Raw genomic sequence first — 22169 nt, forward strand, 5'->3', positions numbered from 1 at the left:
AATTAAGAGGTTTACACCGATCACTTTGTCGGCGCACCGGCCACGCCGCCGCCGCGGATTACATGACCGGCGTAAACCTCTAGTCTCGAAATATAGGCCAAAACGTGGGCCCGTGAACGCCTAGATAGTGTTTTCACATTATGGGTATCAAATTGAAGCTGTTGATTAGTGCTTTAGTACAGGGTAGTTTTCATACCTATTGGTGACTAGGGTCTCGAGATATAGGCCAAAACGTGGGCCCAGATACACCTAGAATGTGTTTTTACATGATCGGTATCAAATTGAAACTGTTGTTGTGTGCTTTAGTATAGAGAAAGTTTTACACCGCTGGGTGACTAGGGTATCGAGATATAGGCCAAAACATGGACTCGGATAACCCTAGAATGTGTTTTTACATTATGGGTATCAAATTGAAGCTGTTTCTGTATGCTTTAGTACAGAGTAAGTTTTACACCGCTGGGTGACTAGGGTCTCGAGATATAGGCTAAAACATGGACCCGGAAACACCTAGAATGTGTTTTTACATTATGGGTATCAAATTGAAGCTGTTGATGTGTGCTTTAGTACAGAGTAAGTTTTACACCGCTGGGTGACTAGGGTATCGATATATAGGCCAAAACATGGACCCGGATACACCTAGAATGTGTTTTTCATTATGGGTATCAAATTGAAGCTGTTGATGTGTGCTTTGGTACAGAGTAAGTTTTACACCGCTGGGTGACTAGGGTCTCGAGATATAGCCCAAAACATGGACCCAGATACCTATAGAATGCGTGTGTATTATTGATATCAAATGAAAGCTTTTGCTGAGAGCTTTAAAGTAATTTTCATTGTGATATTCGATCTAGTCGCATCAACCTGGCAAAACTGATAAATATGCATGCGAAGCTGAAATAAAGACATGAATTAATGATACCCACATACCTATTTACATACGTGCTATTAGATTTGCCTGAAATTTGGTATATAAATTCGCCTATATTAGTATTTACGATGCTTTTTTGCTGGAAGTAGACCAGAGACGGATTGGGACTGGGATAAGACTAGGACTGGGACTGAGACTCGGAGTGTGACTGGGACTGAGACTCGGAATGAGACTAGAGCAAAATACATACCACCCTCTGAATATGAAGAAGAATGAGAAAAACTTGAGAGAAGAGAAAAGAGAGAAGGAGACTGAGAAAGAAATAGAATGAGATGAAGATGGAGATAGATGAAGCGAAAAATACGGAGAGGAGTGAATACAAAGATTAGGAGAAAGTGTAGAGGGGCGAGGGCAGAGTTAGACGGAAAAAGCTTATTAAAATGTATGCAGGTAGACCAAATTTAGGGCAGAACAATACCTGCCGGGTCTGCTAGTTTATTTATATTAAGTTATTTTATAATTTGTAAGTTATAGCATTTTCAGATCAAATGAAACTTTTTTCACTTTAAATGAAACTTTTTTCATTTTAAATGAAACTTTTTTCATTTCAAATGAATCGTTTTTCATTTTAAATGAAACTTTTTTCATTTTAAAGAAACTTTTTTCATTTTAAATGAAACTTTGTTCATTTCAAATGAAACGTTTTTCAAGTCAAATGAAACCATACTACTAAGGTAATTGTCAAGATATATTTATATCGTACTTTATAACGCTATTTATCAAATTTTTCTTTAAGACAACTATTTCTAATTAGCCACATTGAAGGCAAAACTTTTGCTTAAATTTTCTTTGTGAATTTAAGCTGCAGTTAAGGTCGGCTTAGTTTAACCTTGCGTTTTGATCGTTTCAATTTTTTAATAGATAAAGTAGCAGGGTTATACGCTAGGCAACTTATATACTACAGTTTAACCACCCACTGAAAATAAGCACCTATATTTTTTACTTGTATCTACTCTATTTAGATACTTTATAATTTGTGAGTTATCTGTTACACCTTATTTTATCTGGAATATTTTTAAAGTTTTGCCCTATATATATAAAATGTATATATAGTTTATATGGGTGATATACGCCTACTGGGGAACCGAGCACCCAAAACTAACTTCGGTAACGCGCCAACTGCGTACCTCCCGGGTGGTGTGGAAAAAGCAAATTTTCAATTAAATTTCAAGGCGTTTCACCATAATTCAATGTCAATTTCATTTGATTTTACATAATTTTTATATTTTTGTTTAAGGAGTTCCATACCAAAACGTAATTATTACATTTGAAAAGTAGAAAATTTAAGAAAATGCAATCAAAGTATACGTCTTAGGTCAAACCCAAATTTTTAATGGAAACTTTAAGTAGGTTAGACTAGTTGGTTTTAAAAATAAAATAAAATATCAGAAAATATCCCAGTAGAAAAGTTGTCAAACGCTTCCCCTAAGAAGGCATTACAGAACAGCTCCCAAGCGAGAGCAATGCACGTTACCGCAGCGCTCCATAGTGATCCTTCTTGAGAAGCGAGTTGATATGGTGTCGAACAAAAAAGCCGACAAATGCTTGGTTTGTCTGAACTATGCAAGTTACAGTTATGTATAACAGCATAAACTAAAAAGTGACGCATTAATTGCTGATATTTATCATTTCAAGTAAAATTTTTGAGACGAAAAGACGCGTATTAATTTGTGTGGTGATGAAATATTAATATAATTAAAAATGCATAAAAGAGGAACAAGTATAAGTAACATAAAGCGAAAAATTGTGAAAGAAAAAAACAAACTAAGAGAAAAACTTAAGAAAATCGAATTAAATAGCGAAAATTGTATGCAAATTTTAAAACGAAAAATTAGAAATCCATCTAAAAGTTTGTAGCAAGTTCATAACAGATTTTACGACGCAGATATTCGGTTAAGTACACAGCAAATATTGTTTACATGGAAAGATTTTAAGTTATCAAACTAGTGACTGGATGATAAGTATCAGTTATCCAGATAACTTTTGTCGTATAAGCCCGTTCGCCGTGATTAAAGTGACAGGCTTCTCAGAGGAACCTGAAAGGCTTGTAAAAGGTTTAAGACCTAAGTTTAAGAGTGTTTACTAGGCCGGGGCGAATTGTGGGGAGGCAAAAAAAATCGCCCATTGCTCTGTGAAAATCATATTTTAGGGATCAAAATAAGAAACTTTGCCGAAGGAACCATACCTCTAAAACGAATTCTGATGCCCCCCCCCCCCCCCTTTGGGTCGTAGGGGCAAATTATGAAAAATCCCACTTTTGAAATGCCTATGTTTTTCTTTTTGGAGTTTATTTTTCTCTTTAGAAATTTATTTAGTCAGAACATATGTAAATGAAAAAATGAATTTAACTTAGTAATAGAAAAGAAATTAAAAAAAATTATTAGAAATTAGCGTTTTTACAACCCCCTTTTAAAACCAAGGCATCACTGTGATGCATTTGCATGTCGTAAACATAGTTGTGTGGGTTTTTTATTTTAATAAAAATGAAGGTATCACTGTGACACAATTGCAGATCGTAAAATTGCTTCTGTTGTTTTTTAAGCCACCACAAGACACAGCAGGTAGAATAGAAATTGCCCCTACCCAAAAGTTCGACCAGAATTCGTTTTAGAGGTATGGTTCCTTCGGCAAAGTTTCTTATTTTGATCCCTAGAATACGATTTTCACAGAGCAATGAGCGAATTTTAAATCGACCCGCCCTAGTGTTTACCCATCGAAAATACTTACGTTCTTGTTCCTCTACTGCATAGTTATAGGTTTAAAAATTATTAATTGTAACAGAAACTTTAATTGACAGCAAAGAAAGAATGACAGAAAATAAAAAAGTCCTCCGGCGGATGAACACCAACCACATTGTGTAGTTCTAAATCATATGAACAAATTAATAGTATGTATAAGCTTTCTACTTTCTATGGCTTTCCATCGGCATATTACTTATTGATATCTTCTAGATATTGAATTAGAATTGAAGGTGTTAAAAGATTTAGTAACTCAACAGAGTAACACCTTTAAAACTTTAAAAGAAGGCTTTCCAATGGAGATGAAATGGTTATAAAGGAATTAGCCTCTATCAATGTATTTGTACGCTACATGTCATCTGAGAAGAAGCAAAATGCAGATATACTTCAAATGTTTCCTATTAAAAATATCGATGAGTTGCAGCGATTTGAAAATGATATACCAAACTTAGATGAACAGGCTTTGGTACGTTATATACTGATTGTAAATTCAGTGAGATATCTTTGTGTTTTGCCTATTTAAAGTGTGGACCTGCTAAATATGAATTGTCTGAATATAATAAACTTTATTCGTTTTGTTTCGATCTTCTACAAATTCGACTGTTTGAGTTAGCAAGTTTCAACTCTAAGCCCCCATATCCTAATGCTTTCTCTACATATGCTTAATATAACCGAACACCCTTTCTTCTGCTTTTAGCTTAATGCCATCAAAAAAATTATTGAAAGGGGAGGTATCGCAAAAAACTTCCACCATTTATTAGGAAAGAACATTTTTCTTAATTTCAATTATGACGGAGTACAAGCGAGACAAACGTTCAAACAATATATTAACATAAACGATATTTTACATAGTAAGTTGTAATAAAACTAATATTCAATCAAACTCTTTATTTGTCTTTTCTTTTCAATTGCAGAAGCTGTTGCCGAAAAAGTCGTAACAAAAGAAAACTTAATTTTCGAAACCAAAAAAGGGTTACAAAATGCCAAGAACAGAGTACACAAGGCAACATGTCTAGCAAGAAAGCAAAAATAGTTTTTTAAACAACAAATACATATGTATATGTATGTATTACATTTCGTTTTGAGCTCAATTAATGTTTATTTCGACGTTTTTTAATATATCAAATAACATACACTAATTGGTAAAAATGTTAAGAAAATACTTGAATGCAGTCTTATTCCTATGTTCTTCTGTATGTACAAATACATATTTATTTATTTAACTAAATTAATAATATTAATTTTTACGTTTTTTTGCGAATGGAATAACATATATGTTCATACCAGGGATGCACCTTAACGTTAAGCTAATCGTTTATCAAAAAATTTCCACCGTTTCCGTTGAAACACTTCGAAATATTATCGATAAAGAAATTATCAAGATAAATTGTATCTCGTTTTTAACCGAAACGAAAAGCTTTCGTTAACGTTAAAAACGTTAACGAAAATGTGATACTTTATGTTTGAATTGTGCTGGCAATGCTATAGCCATGGTGAAGCCGTAAGGTGGCAACAACGAGCGCACATACACACACAAACTCTATGTAATTTGTTTGTGTAATTCGTTGGTGGTAATGTCAAAAATACTCTGAGAAATGTTCGTACTGTCAAAATTCATGAGAAAAGTTGCAATCAGCTTGGATAATGCTTTCACCTTTAATGACTCCGCCATCAATCAGCTTTGCCAGCATAGTTTGAAATTAATAATCAACATAAACGATTTGATTTCGTTTTGATATGGCAGAAAACGAAACGAAATCATTTCGTTAATTTGACGATCTTAACGTTAATAAACGAAACGAAATGACTTCGTTTCGTTTATTAACGTTGATTATCGTAACGAAATGATATCGTTTCGTTGGTTAAGCATGCCTGGTTCATACATATGTATAACATTAAATTTACGCTGAATTAATATTTAGTTTTTTTCCTGTTGAACATGTGTACATACGTACGTAGGCACTCTAAATATTTAAATATTTCATTTATAAATTTATCCTTCGGAAGCGAAACGGTAATGCCTTACAACGAGGCCTATATTGAGTGCTTGAGACGAACTACTTTTAAAAGCCATTCCTCAGGAAGCGAAACGGTAATGCCTTAGAACGAGGCGTATATGGAGTGCTTGAGACGAAGTCCTTGTATAATCCATTCCTCAGGAAGCGAGGCGGTAATGCCTTAGAACGAGACGTGTATGGAGTGCTTGAGACGAACTGCTTCTAAAAGCCATTTCTTCTGAAGCGGAAAGGCAAGGCCTTGCAATTTGGCCCGTTTCATATAAAAAATAATTAAGGAATTCGTCGAGATGGTAAGGCCCTCTAGACTCCGGAGAAGAGCTTCTGTAATTGCTTCTTACTCTTTCCTTTTTCTACTGGTTATCTCAATATTATTATCTTCAACATTGGAATTCTCACATTAAATATCCGAACAGTAGAATCTTCATATTCCCACAATGATAATATTAAAACGCGGAAAAAATCTATGTGCACTTATTACGTTTTGATATGGAACTGCTTATTCATTTCACTTAATTTTTTTGTACTTTAAGTACTTTATTTATTTTTTATTATTTTTTTTAATTTGTTTAGTAAACTTTGCCTTCTTTTCCATTACATAATTTTTTTATATTTTTATTTTATTTTTTATGAAAGTATCCTCTATTCCTTTCGAAATTTTCGTTTTGTGTCACCCTTACATATTACATATGTATTTATATAACAATAACCTCGGCAAAGCGCCAATTGCATACCTAACGGGTGGTGTGAAATACGCTAAATTCCTTTAGCACATTTCTTCGTTTTTAACTAAAAATTCGTGTTTTTTTAATTATGACACTATTGAAGTAAATGGGCGATATATGTATATGTAGTTTATATGGGTGATATAGGGCTACTGGGGAACCGAGCACCCAAAACTAACTTCGGTAGTGCGCCAACGGCGCACCTCCTGGGTGGTTTGGAAAAAGCAAATTTTCAATTCAATTTCAAGTAATTTCACCATAATTCTATGTCAATTTCTTTTGATTTTACATATTTCTTATATTTTTGTTTAAGGAGTTCCATACCAAAACGTAATTATTACATTTGAATAGTAGAAATTTTAAGGAAATGCAATCAAAAATTATAACGTTTTAGGTCAAATTCAAAATTTTAATGAGAACTTTAAGTAAGTTAGACCAGTTTGTATATTTCCACCCACTGCTCAATTATTAACGAATTATTGCACTACCCCCAACACTGCATGCATAGAGTTGAAAAAAATACAAGTTGGTCGAATTTCGACCACGGGCGATACTAGTATTGATTAATGGTCTAAAAATAAGCCGTGCAAAATTTCACTCGAATTGAATAACTGACACGTTGCATTTGAAAAATTTTAAAACCATATGCATTCAGGACGCAGCAGTTTATATAAAATAATTTATAAACATTACTTTGTTAGTTAGTCAGTTAAAAAAATAAAAATAAATGTAAGGCGCGATAACCTCCGAAGAGATCTAAGGCCGAGCTTCTCTTCCAATTTTCGTCGTGCTCCTCTTGATTTTCCCTACAAATCGGCCGGACGGGACCTACATGTTTTATGCCGACTCCGAACGGCATCTGCAGGGCAGATGAGTTTTCACTGAGAGCTTTTCATGGCAGAAATACACCCGGAGTGCTTGCCAAACACTGCCGAGGGGCGACCCCGCTTAGAAACATTTTCTTCTAATTGAAAAATCTTATTTCTAAAATTTTGATGTTGCTTTGCCCGGGAGTTGAACCCAGGGCATACGGTGTGATAGGCGGAGCACGCTACCATCACACCACGGTGGCCGCCAACGCCACAAGTAAAAAATATAGGTGTTTATTTTAAGTGGGTGGTTAAACTGTAGTATATAAGTTGCCCAGTGTATAACCCTGCTACTTTATCTATTAAAAATTGAAACGATCAAAAGGCAAGGCTAAACTAAGCCGCCCTTGGCTGCAGCTTAAATTCACAAAGAAAATTTAAGCAAAAATTTTGCCTTCAACGTGGCTAATTAGAAATAGTTGTCTTAAAGAAAAATTTGATAAATACTTAGCGTTATAAAGTACGATATAAATATATCTTGACAATTACCTTAGTAGTATGCTTTCATTTGACTTGAAAAAAGTTTCATTTAAAAGGAAAAAAGTTTCATTTAAAATGAAAAAAGGTTCATATGAAATGAAAAAAGTTTCATTTGACTTGAAAAAAGTTTCATTTGACCTGAAAATGCTATATATGAAAATATGTGTTTATGTGAAATGGATTAAATGAATCAATTTAATGAAAAGTGAAATGAGTATTAGAATGATTTTTCTGTCCGTTGCCGAACCGACGTTGTTCATGGCGCGTGTTCAAATCTAAACTGCTCTTTTGTCGCTGACCATACATTCGGCCAATCCTGATTACTGGAGTCGCCCTCGGCTCTATCGTCTTCGTCAAAACCATCAAAATTTGGTAAACTACACCATGGCTTCAACTTATCTGATGCAAAATTTGAAGTATAATGTCGTTGCTTACGTTTCGATCCAGGTATGTCTTCAATGAGATACCGGTCCTTACCGATAACCTCTATCAAGAACGGCCCTTTGAACAGTTGTTCCAATTTGCGACAACCACCAGTGCTCGCCTGTTCATTTTCGGCGAGAACAAGATCGCCGACGTTGTACTGTGTTGGTTTACGATGTCTTTCGTTGAATTTAGTTTTTGCTTTCTCTCTTTGCTGATTTATTCGATGCACGGCAGATGTTTTTATTTCTTTCATATCGTCGTTGTTGATATTTGCATCTTCATATAATGCTAATATCAATTTATTTTGTAAAATATCTCTAGGCTTATAACTGAATAAAAGTTCTTTGGGTGCTCGTTGTGTTGTTTTATTCTTCATCGTGTTAACAGCCCACTGTATACTTTGAATTTGTTCATCTCAGTTTTTACCGTTTTCAGTTGATGGAAGTAACATACGTATGATAGTTCGGTTTGTACGGTCTTATTGAATTTTGGGGCGAGGTAAATATACGCACTTTATTTACAATAGAGCCACTACCACTCACTACTTGTGCATTTGTCAGTTGATTTGGAATCAAACTTTGTATTTTCGGCATCGTAATAGTTTCCATCATTGCTTTTAAATCATTTACTTGCGTTTGTAAATTTGATTCAGGATTCTCGATTTGGATTTCATCACTTCCTAAGGTCTCACACAATCGTAACACTAGTTCAGCTTTTGTACCCGTAGTTGAAAGATCATTATCACGCAGCTGTTCTCTCAGCTCATCTACTTTCAACGCTGACACTTTTATTTTAATTTTGCTATTTTTTTACTTCTTGTTGAAACGAGTATTCTAATTAGTTTTGCTTCAAAAGTCCTTTCGTTTCAGTTTTACGACACGTTGTCTCTTTTTGTCTACTTATAATTTCATACACACGAGTGGTTGTGTACGCGAGATCGACACTTTGAAAAAATTATTACAGCAATAATATTCACGAACTTTGTCGTATTCTTTAAACGAACTAAATTGACAGTTTAGCTGATGCGCGTTTTGTTTTGTTTTCTTCCGGTATACTCGTTACTCGCACGATCTACACGGAGACCGCAGAGTAAAAAAAATCGTATGCATATAATTTACATTACTTTCTGTTCTCTTGCTTTGGCCTTTTTCTCCCGCAAACCGCTCGACCATTCGTACGCGTGATAGGCAACAAATTTTGGGCAACAACTACAACACGCAATTTGAAATCAACCAGCAAAATTCACTTGCTCTGTCTTACTTTTTATGTAGCGCCAAGCGATCGTCCATTCGTACTCGCGACAGGCAACACAACAACAATTATAACATGCAATTTGAACACAAACGGATTTTAGTTGTTTCTTTGCTTGCAACTTATGATTTGTAGCACCGCTCTACAACACGCAAAAACACGACAATATCGTATGCAATTCAAATACTTTCCGTTGATGCAGCTTTATCGACGATGCTTTACCGACGCTCATCCATTCCTACGCTCTTAAGCAAACACAACAAAACATATGTACACCAACTTTTGGTTTGTGTCTTATGTACAAACTTTGAACATGTCTACACTTGTTAGAATGCTGCAAGAATTCCGATGCAATCTTACTGAAACGAACTGTAGCATTATACGTCACACACTGTATTGTATCATTATATGCCACACCTACTGTAACATACTTGCGGCTTTACGCATAACAAATTCAAATATATTTTAGTAATAATCATATTACAATTATTGAACTAACCCAGACGGCACGGAATGCCGAATATGAGACACATATCACAGTTAATAAATTATACATATAAACACACAACCCATTGTAATATACATACAAACATTCAACTAATTGTGGGAAAATACCAAACTGATCTGCTGACGCTGCAAATTGTACAAAACTACATGTATGGAGTTATGCATACAAAACTACATGTATACAAAGACTGTATACAAACGTACATGTATGCATAACCCATTTCCTATGTACTTATTTTTAGTTATTAGTATTAAGATATTTGTGAATGTATAGGTTAAGTAAATTAGTATAAAAGACAATAATTTATTCAGTAAAGCAGAGACTTAGGCCCGGTTTCACCAACTCGACTTAACTTAGTTAAGTCATATTTTTTAATTTTTCTGTTTCACCACCAATGCTTAACTAAGTCGCAAATTAGCCTACATGTCAGCTGGCTTATTCTCGACTTTCAACAGTGTTGCTGTAGTACAAAATTTGAGTCGAATTAAATGGCACTATTTATACTTATTTCATTATGCAAATATAGCAACCCCGCTATTGTTTACATCTGCAATTTCTTTGAAGTGGCTTATTTTATTTTATTATCGGTGGAAAATTTATAAAAAATTTAATGGATCTTCGAGATTCTGGCGAAAGCGATTGCGACTTTGAAGCTCTGCAGGTAATCGTGCTGCGACGAAACAGAAAAATTAAAGAGCGTCCTGACTTTTTTCTACATTATGACGATGTTGACTTTCGCGAACGATTTCGTATGTGCAAAGATGCTGCTTGGTTTGTTTTTTCTTTAATAAAAGACAAAATTTATCTTGGAGCACGGTAAGTTTACATCATATTTTATAAATGTTGCCCTAAATTACTTCTTCGTTTACAGCAACAACGCAATGGAGCCACATCAAATGTTTTTCATCGCACTCCGGTTCTATGCTTCAGGATCTTTACAGCAAATTGTGGCAGACCTTTCCGGAGTTTCAAAAGCAAGTGCCTCACGTGCAATTACGCTAGTTTCCTACCATCTAGCATCCTTGCGACCAGATTTTGTAAAATTTCCTGAAACGGAACAGGAGCGCTTGGAAACACAGGCTGCTTTTAAAGAAAAGGCAAATTTTCCGCATGTAATTGGGGCAATGGACTGCACCCATGTTAAAATCAATTCCCCAGGTGAATATGCGTCAATATCTCTGTATTAATTTATAAACGCTTCCCAAGGCAGCCGGTTCTGTCCGGCTGTCATTTCAGTGTAATCCCATTTAATCTGTTGCGCCCCTCCCACAAATTGTCATCCTCCCAGCAGATCCTTGCAGCGGAGTAAAAATCTAGTTGAGGGGTCGACTGCTAATACGCTACCAAAAATATCGAGAGAGGTATCAAAAGATGCGTATTAATCTCGAAAATAATAATCCGAAGGCGGAAAATAAAAATGTTATCTCAGTTCGCAGATATTTGCAGTTGAAGTTGGCGATCTTCATCTGGTTGTTGTAATGTTGTCGTACCCACAAAAAAATTGTGAACATAAGTGTTTTGCGCGGACGATAACCTCGGACAATAACCACGCCCACTTGTTCAAAATTTAAAATTTATAAAAATGGAAACAATGAGATAATTCAATAACAAGGTAGTGAAATTTGCTAGGTGGATTTGTTTTATGACGCAAAACATAAATTCTCAAAAAGATTGGTATATGGGCATGGCAAAACCCACATTTAGAAGAAGAAAATTTGGAAGTTTAAAAAGCCGTAAATCAAAAGCCGTTAGAGATATTATATTTGCTTTGCAAATGAACAAAAGTGCCTGAAAGCCACTCCTACTTCAGCTTTTCAATTGCACAGCTGGGTATGTAATGTTTGGTTTCACCCGAACTGAGACCTTCTTACTTGTTTTTTAGTTTTGATTTTGCTCTGAAAAGTATTAACACTGCACTAAATTTTTTTGTGTGAAGTTATCATAAATAATAGCTTAAGAGAAAAGTTAATAATTAATAATTATTTCAACTGAAATGATTTTTTTCTGTTTTTCACAACAAAAAGTGAAACTGTATCTTATAGAAGACTCACGTTTTTAGTTGCAGAGGGTCATCTTTTGCATCGTGCTCCTTTTTAGTTTTTCCTAAAAATTGGCGGGACGGGACCTACTTGTTTTATGCCGACCCCGAACGGCATCTGCGAGGCAGATGAGTTTTCACTGAGAGCTTTTCATGGCATAGGTGTTCTGCGCAAAAATACGATGGATCTCACCCCCGGTTTCGGAGGGAACAGCGGGTCATTTTTCGGTTTTTCGTTAATATTTTTTGACCGAGTTAAAATTTTTATTTTCCGCCTTCGAATTATTAATACTGATGTCAAGACGCGTCGTTTGACACCTCTTTCGATATTTTTGGACGCGTATTAGCAGTCGACCCCTCATATAGATTGTTACCTGCATCGGGACTGGGCCATACTCTCCTGCTCCGGGAAGGTATCGAATCCTAAGGGCGCCCCGTAGTCTACGCCTCAGCGCCCCTCACTACCTTCCAGCAGCTCTGCTGCTCAACAAGCGACGCCCCACGGCGTCACCAGCTCATACGGCCGCTTCCACTCATGCAATGCCGAGCATCAGCACCCGCTCCCGTCTTCTGCTCCCCTCTTGGAACCAACGCCTTTAACAACCCTCTCATTAGGGTCCACCCCTGTTGAAACAGCAAGTTTCCTTGGACTCCCGTTAGAGGACATTGATGACAATTTGTGATCGGTCGCACCTATTGGATGGGGCGAAGCACTGCTACAACAACAACATTAATTTATATACAGGTGGTGATGATGGTGAAGTCTTAAGAAATAGAAAAGGGTTTTTTTCTTTTAATGTGCAGACAATATGCGACAGCAAAATGAATATATTGGATATTGTAGCTCGATGGCCAGGATCTGTGCATGATTCAAGAATTTTTCGGAATTCGCGCATTTCCTATCGGCTTGAAAATAGGGAGTTCCAGAATGGCCTAATTGTTGCTGATAGAGCGTCGTGTTGACACCTCTTTCAAATTGTACAAATAGAGCAGAAAATTTGTATAATGAGTCGCATATCAGAACACGTAATTGCGTCGAGCGCTCATATGGTGTGTGGAAACGTAGATTTCCTGTGCTATCAATGGGAATTCGAATGAAAGTCACTAGAGTTCCTTACATCGTTGTAGGAACAGCAGTATTGCATAATGTTTGCATTCGCTTTAATGATAAATCCGCACCACAACTTTCACCTGAAGTTAACGATGCTGTAATTAATGTTTTAACAGTCCCGCCAAATCGCTCAAATGAAGGGCGATCTCGAAATGACCATACCAGAAGAACAATAATTGATACATATTTTGCTCGGCTATAACTTCACAATAATAAGGCAATATTAAAGTATATTTTGCTTGCCTAGCATATTCATATATCCTTTAATGCGAAACAAAATTTTTAATACATATTTTCAATGGTAGTCACCTATGGTCATGAGCGAACATATTTAGTGGAAGAGAAAATTCTGCATCGAAATGTAACCCGTCAGGGTGATATCGATATTTTGCAGCATAAGGCTTACCGAACCAAATTTAGTACTACGCGCCAACATTTCAAAAACTAAAAAACTTCCAGCAACCGATTGATAACAACACTATATTCGATGGCATTGCGGCCAATCACAAACAGCAGCAGCTCGATAATGAAAACACCCTTAAAGTCAATAAAAGCCTTTGATATTCCTAAATGAGAACGTAAGTAGAAATACATTTCTGTATTTTCTTTTTAAAATAAATTGTATTATTTCATCACAGATCCATTCTAATTAAGCTAACTGGAAAACACCAACGCTACCACGTGAACTCAGTTCTTTCATGGCAGGTACATATGTCTACTAAAAGCTACTAAAAGCGATTAAAGCACGTTTGAAGGGTAAGGAAGGGCGTATACGTGGTAATTTGATGGGTAAACGATTTCTCAGCACGTACTGACATAACACCAGATCCAAATTTGCGTATCGATCAAGTCGGTGTGCCACGTTCAATTGCACAAAATTTAACATTTTCAGAATTGGTTACACCATTCAATATCGATCGCATGCAAAAGTTAGTAAATATCCTTTCGCTAAATATATTTTACGTGATTATGGTAAGCGTATAGATTTGCGTTTCCATCCTTAACCTTCAGATTTGCATTTACAATGTGGCTATAAAGTCGAAAGACATTTACGCGATGATGATTTAGTTATTTTCAATCGTCAACCTAAACTATATTTTTTATTTATTTATTTTATTTATTTATTTATTTATTTGACATAGTGGTTGTATCTGTAAGACAAAGTCTTTTTAAGTACATCAGCAAGTTTTAAAACAAAATAAATAATATAAAATTGAAGTTGTTATAACAACTTTAATACTTAACCTAGAATACACGTTTGATAAGAACATGAAAGTGCTTAAGTTTATTAAGAAAGAAAGAATAGAATATAGATGAAATTATGTTGTAACCACATTAATCACACTGAATTGAAGTAACTATGAATTAGCTTCCCGTAGTTGCTCCTACCCATATCAGCCTTGAGAGAGTCAGGAATGGAGTTCCAGAGCCTTACAGCATTAACAAAAAACAGCCTCGATGAGGACAAATATAAATATCGTGGTATTATTAGCTTGCGGTGTCTAGAAGACTTGGAAAATTTTAGTTTTTCATAAAGATAATTTGGTGTTTTGAATTCAATAAGTTTGAACATAAATATACAGTTTCGTGCAGCAATATAATCAAAAATACTGCATCCTAGAAATTTGCACCTCCATGTGGAGATGTGGTCATACTTTTTCAGGCCATAGACATAACGCGTTATATTATTAAATGCAACATCAATTTTATGGCTCGAAGCAGAATCTAATTGACTGTAGACAAGCCCGGAGTATGTTATGTGTGGCACAATCAATTGTATAGCTAACTTTTTCCTGGTCTCCAAAGGTGTAAAAGAAGCAGAAGCTCTTAAACGGCGCAAAATAGAATAAACACTACTTAGGATTTTATTAACGTGGTCAATACAGGTCAACTTGGAGTTTATCACAAAACCCAAATTTCGAATCTTTTCAGTAAACGAGAGGGCACTATTTCCAACAAGGAGCTTTGGGATATCTTCAACATGTACAACGCTACTACTTATGGGCAACACATATGACTTTTCAGCATTTAAGCATAGACAGTTTTCACAAGCCCATTTCCAGATTGCAGACAAGTCACTATTTATTTTATAACATAAATCTTCGACAAGGCCAACACGACTAGATAGGTATAACTGGATGTCATCAGCATATGCGTGGACATTTACGTGCTGACACACTGAGAAAACATCATTGACAAAAAGACTAAACAGAAGAGGACCAAGCACAGAGCCTTGTGGCACACCAGTAGGGACAACACGAGATTTGGATGCAGAGTTTTTGCAAACTACCTTCTGGGTTCTTCCCTCCAGGTAACTGGCCATAAGCTCAACAGATGTAGTGGAGAACCCGAAGTAGAATTCGAGTTTTTTGCAAAGGAGGTTGTGCTGCACTGAGTCAAAGGCCTTAGAAAAGTCAAGGAGGCACAAAAGGGTTAGGTCACTTTTGTCAAAACTAGTTCTTATGTCGTCAAGTATTTTGATCATTGCAGTAGAGCAACTATGCTTAGGTCTGAATCCAGATTGCACTGGACTCAACAGGTTGTTCTCCTTAACATAAGCTGAAATTTGACCCGCCATCAAGGACTCACACACTTTAGCAAATGCAGCTAAGATGCTAATTGGCCTATAATTGCAAGGCTCAAGAGCATTATATGTTTTGGCGACAGGAATAATTAACGCCTTCTTCCACTCCCCAGGGAAACAAGAAGTTGTGAAGCAATGATTAATAATATGTGTGAGAGTTCCTAAAATGAATGGCAGAACGAGTTTGATGAACTTCAAAGAGATACCATCATCCCCAATAGCATTAGATTTGATGTTCAAAATTGTTTTACATACTTCTAATTCTGATACTGCTTTAAATTCAAATTTAATCACTGGCTCAAAATGTCTTATAATGTCCAGAGGTATATGACTGTCCCGACACTCACTTGACCTAATAAAATAATCGTTTAGGATATCTGGGTCGACTTGACAGTCCTTTTGACACTTCCCATGTACGTTAAGACTCCTCAAGTTTCGCCATAAATCTTTTGACGGAAGTAACGGGTTTAATTTATAATTGCAATACATCTGCTTCGATTTTCTTATGATAACGGTGGCTTTGTTTCGGGCGATTTTATATAAAGACCAAGCAGACTCAGTTTGTCTCCTCTTCCATTTCGCGTAAAGTCTATTTCGTTCTCTTATAGCAGACCTGACTTTAAAGTTATACCAAGGAACAGAATTGATATCAGCCCGAGCTCTACGTAAAGGGACATGCTTGTCATACAGCTTACACAGGTTTTCATTTAGAAATTCAAGTTTGCCGTCCACAGTAATAATAAACCAACACAAAGACCAATCAACATTGCACAAATCACCAAACAAAGCATCCACATTAACAGCCCTAAAATCACGATAAACAGTGGTAACAGTGTCAACAGGACGATTGAACGTAACATCTAGTGAACAAAAAATTAAATCATGGTCAGAAATAAAGCTGATTTGGTCAAATTTTGTAATATGGTCACGACTTGACGTAATAATTAGGTCCAACAAGCTTGGAGTCGAATTATGTGCGTATCGTGTTGGTACATGTTTGTTGACTATAGTAAGGCCAGCAGTTGAAATATGGTCAAGTAGTTTATTTACATATGAGTCATTTAAGAGTAAATTAACATTGAAGTCACCACAAATAACAAAACGCTCGAAGTCTATTAAAAACGAAGATAATTCAGCAAAAAAGGAATCTAACAAGTAACATCTATTTGGGTTATATACACAGGATACTAGCACTTTATTTATGTTATCAGAAATTTCAGCTATAATAAACTCTGTCTCACTATTTTTAGACACTGATAATACATTAATCTTTAAGGAGGCCTTGCAATATATTGCAACCCCCCCTCCCCTTCTAGCTAATCGATCTACACGTGTTAGTCTATAGTTAGGGATACTATAGTAGGCGTCAGATAAGTCAGAGGAAAACCAGGTTTCTGAGACACAGATAACATCAACATCTGATTCCGAAAATATATCCCTAACATAATCCAATTTTTCACCGTTCATACTTCGAGCATTAAAGTGCACTGCGCTAAGTCCAACCGATTGCTTGCATAAAATATTTATTAAAGTCTTGTGGCATTCGCTAATGCTAAAGGCAGATTTCTCACAGGGGCTTAGTACCATATGTTGGAGAAGGAGACAACACAAAAAATGCTAAATGCACAAAAACTGCAACGCATATGCAATTGCATGCAAAAACGAGTTACATTATATAGAAAACGAGAGAAAAGTGGGAAGATATAATTAAACAAATAAAAATTAATATTTAGTTTTAAACTCATAGTAAGAGAAATCGATAGGTATAGAATTAAGGGAGTAAGGCGAAAAGAGAAAACTATAGCGAGGTTAACATTGTATCTGAAATACATATACAAAGAACAAAACATTGCTAAAACAAACAAATGTACGTAAATAATATGTTACGACTATATCAGCGCTCCTCTTCCAATAATTGCATTGACTTCAGCTTTGCTATTTACCAGCTTCGATTCTTCCCCTTGTTTATGCCTAACAAAAATTTTGCCACGGATAGAAAATACCGACGCTAACTGCTTCTGCCGTCTCAGTGCCGATGCATGAGTCATTACCTCCCTCAAGTTCTTTGGCAAACTTTCATGTATATACACTGACCCGTACCCAGGCAAATCAAGATCAGAGAGCGCAAGCGATCTCTCTTTAGATTTGCAAAACACAGCGACAGCCTTTAGCAATTGGTTACGGTCAGGCGCTGAAAACAACTTTATTACAATGGTAGTGGTCTTTTGCTGAGTTTTGTTGATTCCTCCGTTTCGCAGTCGAAATGCATCTCTTAAAGGTGGCGTTTTGTGCTCAACCGCCCGACAAATCTGCATTAAGAGCTCAGGCAAGCTCTCATTCGCAGCTTGAGGTATGCCAGTAATGATGAAGTCAGTGGCAGCAGCGCTGCTTTCGAGTGCATTGAGCTGGGCCTGAGCTGCAATTAGCTCGTTACGCATAAAGAGCACATCAGAGCACGCATTTTCAACTGCAGTCACTCTCCTTTCTATTGCAGTCATGGATATTTTCAAATTTGATGTTTCAGCAGCCAACTCACCTATTTTCTGCATAACACGCTCTTCTGTTTGCTCCATTACAGCAGTCAACTCTTTAACAATCGAGATTCGTAGAGCATCCAATTTTTTGTCAAATACCGCTGATGATGGTGTAAGGGGGGTTTTAGGAGGGGAAGCCGTTCCTCTTGGTGGATTTTTGCGCGCCATTGTTGCTGTATTTTTTTCAATTTATCTATTTGATTGTTTTTTCGTTTTCTTATTAGCTTTTTAGCTCTTATTCAAAGCAGCAGTAAACACAAGACAAGTAATATAGTTCAAACGAATTAACACTACAAACTGTAGGCAACACACACGCACGTAGACAACGCAAAAACAGAAAAAAAAAAATTGGCAAATTGTTAGAAAGAATTTACAATTATTAAGAGCGCACAAAACACGTCCTACTCAGTTGACATCTTCTTATAAAATGAGTATGATGAGACATCGTATCAAAGTGCTGCCTTGGTCAACATTCCGTATGAATTTGTCATGCACATCACCATATAATGCTGATTTTGATGGTGATGAATATATGTACATATAAATTAAAATTGCTGGCCGTTTCTACGGTAATATTCAGGCTGTTATTAACAATTGGTTGTTATTGGAAGGTCACAGTATCGACATCGGTGATACAATTGGTGATCCTCAAACTTATAATGCAGATGGCAATTAAGAAAGCCAAAGATGATATCATTAACGGTATACAACACGGAGTTGGACCAACACCTGGTGCGTTATCTCACGTGCAATACATTTTCTTTTTATCTCTTAAACTTATTTTTCACTTACAGGTAATACTTTGCGTCAAACTTTCGAAAATCAAGTCAATCGTATACCAAAATATGCTCGTGACAAAACTGGTGGTTCTCCTAAGAAATCGCCTACCGGGTATAATAATTTAAAGGCTGTGGTGGTGTCGGATTCTAAAGGTTCCAATATTAATATCTCACAGGTTATTGCTTGTGTGGGTCAATAGAACGTTGAGGGTAAACGTATACAATATGGTTTTCGCAAACGTACTTTGTCACATTCCATTACGATTACGGTCCTGAGTCACATGGTTTCGTAGAAAATTCATTACCTTGCAGGTTTGACGCCATCAGAATTCTATTTTCACGCTATGGGTGGTCGTGAAGGTCTTATCGATACTGCTGTAAAACTGCTGAAACTGGTTAAACGTCGTTTAATTAAGGCTATGGAGTCTGTTATGGTTAACTATGATGGCACAGTACGTAACTCTGTAGGTCAACTGATTCAGTTGCGTTATGGCGAAGATGGTTTGGCTAGTGAAACAATAGAATTTCAAAATCTACTACCGTTAAGCTATCGAATAAAGCATTAAAAAAGATTCAAATTTGATTGGTCAAATGAACGTTATATGCATAAAGTTTTTACAGATGATGTTGTAAAAGAGTTGAGCGAAAGCGGTAATGCATTGCCCGAATTGGAAATTGAATGGGATCAATTGTGTCGCGATCGTGAAGCGCTGCGTGAAATTTTCCCCAATAGGGATTCGAAGGTAAAACACATTGTTTACTTTTTAATTAAGCAAAAACTTATGTTATAACTTATTTTAATTGAGTAGGTCGTATTACCGTGTAATTTGCAACGCATGATTTGGAATGTACCGAAAATCTTGCATATTAACAAACGCATACCAACCGATCTGTCGCCTTTGTGCGTTATTAATGGCGTGCATGATTTATTACAACGTTGTGTTATTGTGGTCGGTAATGATCGTTTGGCAAAACAGGCTAATGAGAATGCTACGCTACTGTTTCAATGTTTGGTACGTTCGACGCTCTGCACGAAATATGTAGCAGAAGAGTTTCGTTTATCGACTGAAGCGTTTGAATGGTTGATTGGAGAGATTGAAACACGTTTTCAGCAAGCACAAGCGAATCCTGGTGAAATGGTGGGCGCTTTAGCTGCACATAGTTTGGGTGAACCTGCTACACAAGTGCGTAATTATGGTGTGTTGATAAATATTTGTCTTACTTATTTTTTATTTGTATTGTAGATGACACTCAACACTTTCCATTTTGCTGGTGTATCATCGATGAACGTAACATTTCAAAATAAACTAAAGGCTTCCTCACTAACTGTTTTCTTCAGAGGCGGTGCTGCACGATATGCTGAGAAAGCAAAGAATGTGCTGTGCCGTTTAAACACACCACATTGCGTAAAGTAACAACTAACACGGCCATTTACTATGATCCCGATCCACAGCGAACTGCGATTTCAGACGATCAAGAATTCGTGAATGTTTACTATGAAATGCCCGATTTTGACCCAACACGCATTTCACCATGGCTATTACGTATTGAATTGGATCGTAAACGTACATATAGCAGTTAAGAAATAGTATCTTAAATTACATCTATGAGATCTCTTTATGTTATTGCTAATTGATTTTTGTTTTTACATCATTAAATTATCTAAAAGGCATTTTTTTAATTTTTTAAATTGATTTGATATTTGAAGTTAATTATTTTGTTAAGTTATGACGGGTCGTCTCCAATAGTTGTCCATGTCGTTGGACTTTTAATATAAAGGTAAAATAGTTAAACTACTCTATCTCATTTTATGCTTTAAAGTTTCGAACTTCAAGTTTTAACTGTGGTCTTTAATGATATCACAACGAACCTTTCATGATTTCCAAGTGAGCTTTTCCTACATTGAGCATCTGCAACCTAACTAAACTCAATTCACCAATTTAAAATAAAAAAGCAAGTATAATTAACGTGATGGCGCGAATTTTACGCGTTATTTAATTTTTTAAGTTCTAATTTAACTTTTTCTAATTTAAAATTTAATATCTCCATTTCAACCGCTTGCCGCTCCCTGCATTGGAGAATATCGAGCTCATGCCTCTCACGCATAAACTTCATTTGAAGCTCCACCCTCTCTTCTTCCTTCTTCGCCAAAGAAACCTCTGCCTGCAATTTGGCTTCTGTCCATTTACTTTTAATTGAAGCCAAATGCTCCCAGGACGTGACTTTGGCATTTTTGTCACACTGTTTTTGAGGTGTCCACAGTGGTGTGCTCGTCTTCTTCCGCAGTGTGGCAGGACCGGGTACAGGCGTTTCTATATTCGGCTGTGGAAGTTCCTCGTTTTTAACCGCTGGAAAAGTCTAAATCAGTACTCAAACAACTACATAAAAATTTTAGGCAATTTACCATAAATATCTTCATTAAGGGCATCTGAATCGGCAGTATTCGGAATACCCTCCATCTCTTTGCCATTTAACATGGACAACATCCTCTCCTCCACACCTGACTAAAGTCTGCGGTGTAGCAGGACCGCCGCCAGTTCCATAAACCGCCCTACGCTCTTCAGCTGCCTTGTTTTTTGCAGCAAATTTAATATTTTTATATTTTTTTTTTAGTTCTTTGCTTTCACGATAAATTTCGTTACTTGCGTTGAACTCCTGCGCAATTTTCTCCCAAGCATCGTCTTTATCTTTCACGCTGATGCAATCGGTTTTCTTTCCTTCGATTATTCCCGCATATTTACCACAAATTTCCAATAATCTGTTGGTTTCAGATGCATTAAAAGTGCATTTCCGCGACATATTGCAATTTTATTTTTAAAGAAATTAAAAAATTACCAAAACCAACTGACACCGTAACTGACAATACTTCAAATTCAGTGGGTGGCGTGTAATTAAAACGTAGCCAAAAATACTACTATGTATAAAACAGCTGATAGGGTTGTTATATGTCAAATGGTTTTAGTAACTAAGTTGGTGAAACCGAAAAAAAACTAAGCCGCAAATCTGGGCTAACTTAAGTTGCAACTAAGTTTTAGCCTTAGTCGAGTTGGTGAAATCGGCCCTTAATGTCGCACAATCAAACGTGCAACGTCTTTCAATTACGAATATTTCATGGCGATCCTGCCAGCTCAGAACAAAAATCAGCACAACTGCTAAAACGTTCTGACTGGAGAAGATCCTGCCAGC

The 22169-nt window shown here is 36.3% G+C and overlaps 1 protein-coding gene and 1 pseudogene across 5 annotated transcripts in view; one reads left to right on the top strand and one right to left on the bottom strand.

The window, feature by feature from the left end:
* Rint1 (RAD50 interactor 1) overlaps positions 1-22169 on the bottom strand; it is a 466626-nt gene that overhangs the window by 107842 nt on the left and 336615 nt on the right. The window lies entirely within an intron of this gene.
* LOC137252845 (DNA-directed RNA polymerase II subunit RPB1-like) lies at positions 10548-20565 on the top strand (annotated as a pseudogene).

The sequence above is a fragment of the Eurosta solidaginis genome, chromosome 5 (assembly GCF_040869045.1).
Source record: "Eurosta solidaginis isolate ZX-2024a chromosome 5, ASM4086904v1, whole genome shotgun sequence".
Classification (NCBI taxonomy): Eukaryota; Metazoa; Arthropoda; class Insecta; order Diptera; family Tephritidae; genus Eurosta; species Eurosta solidaginis.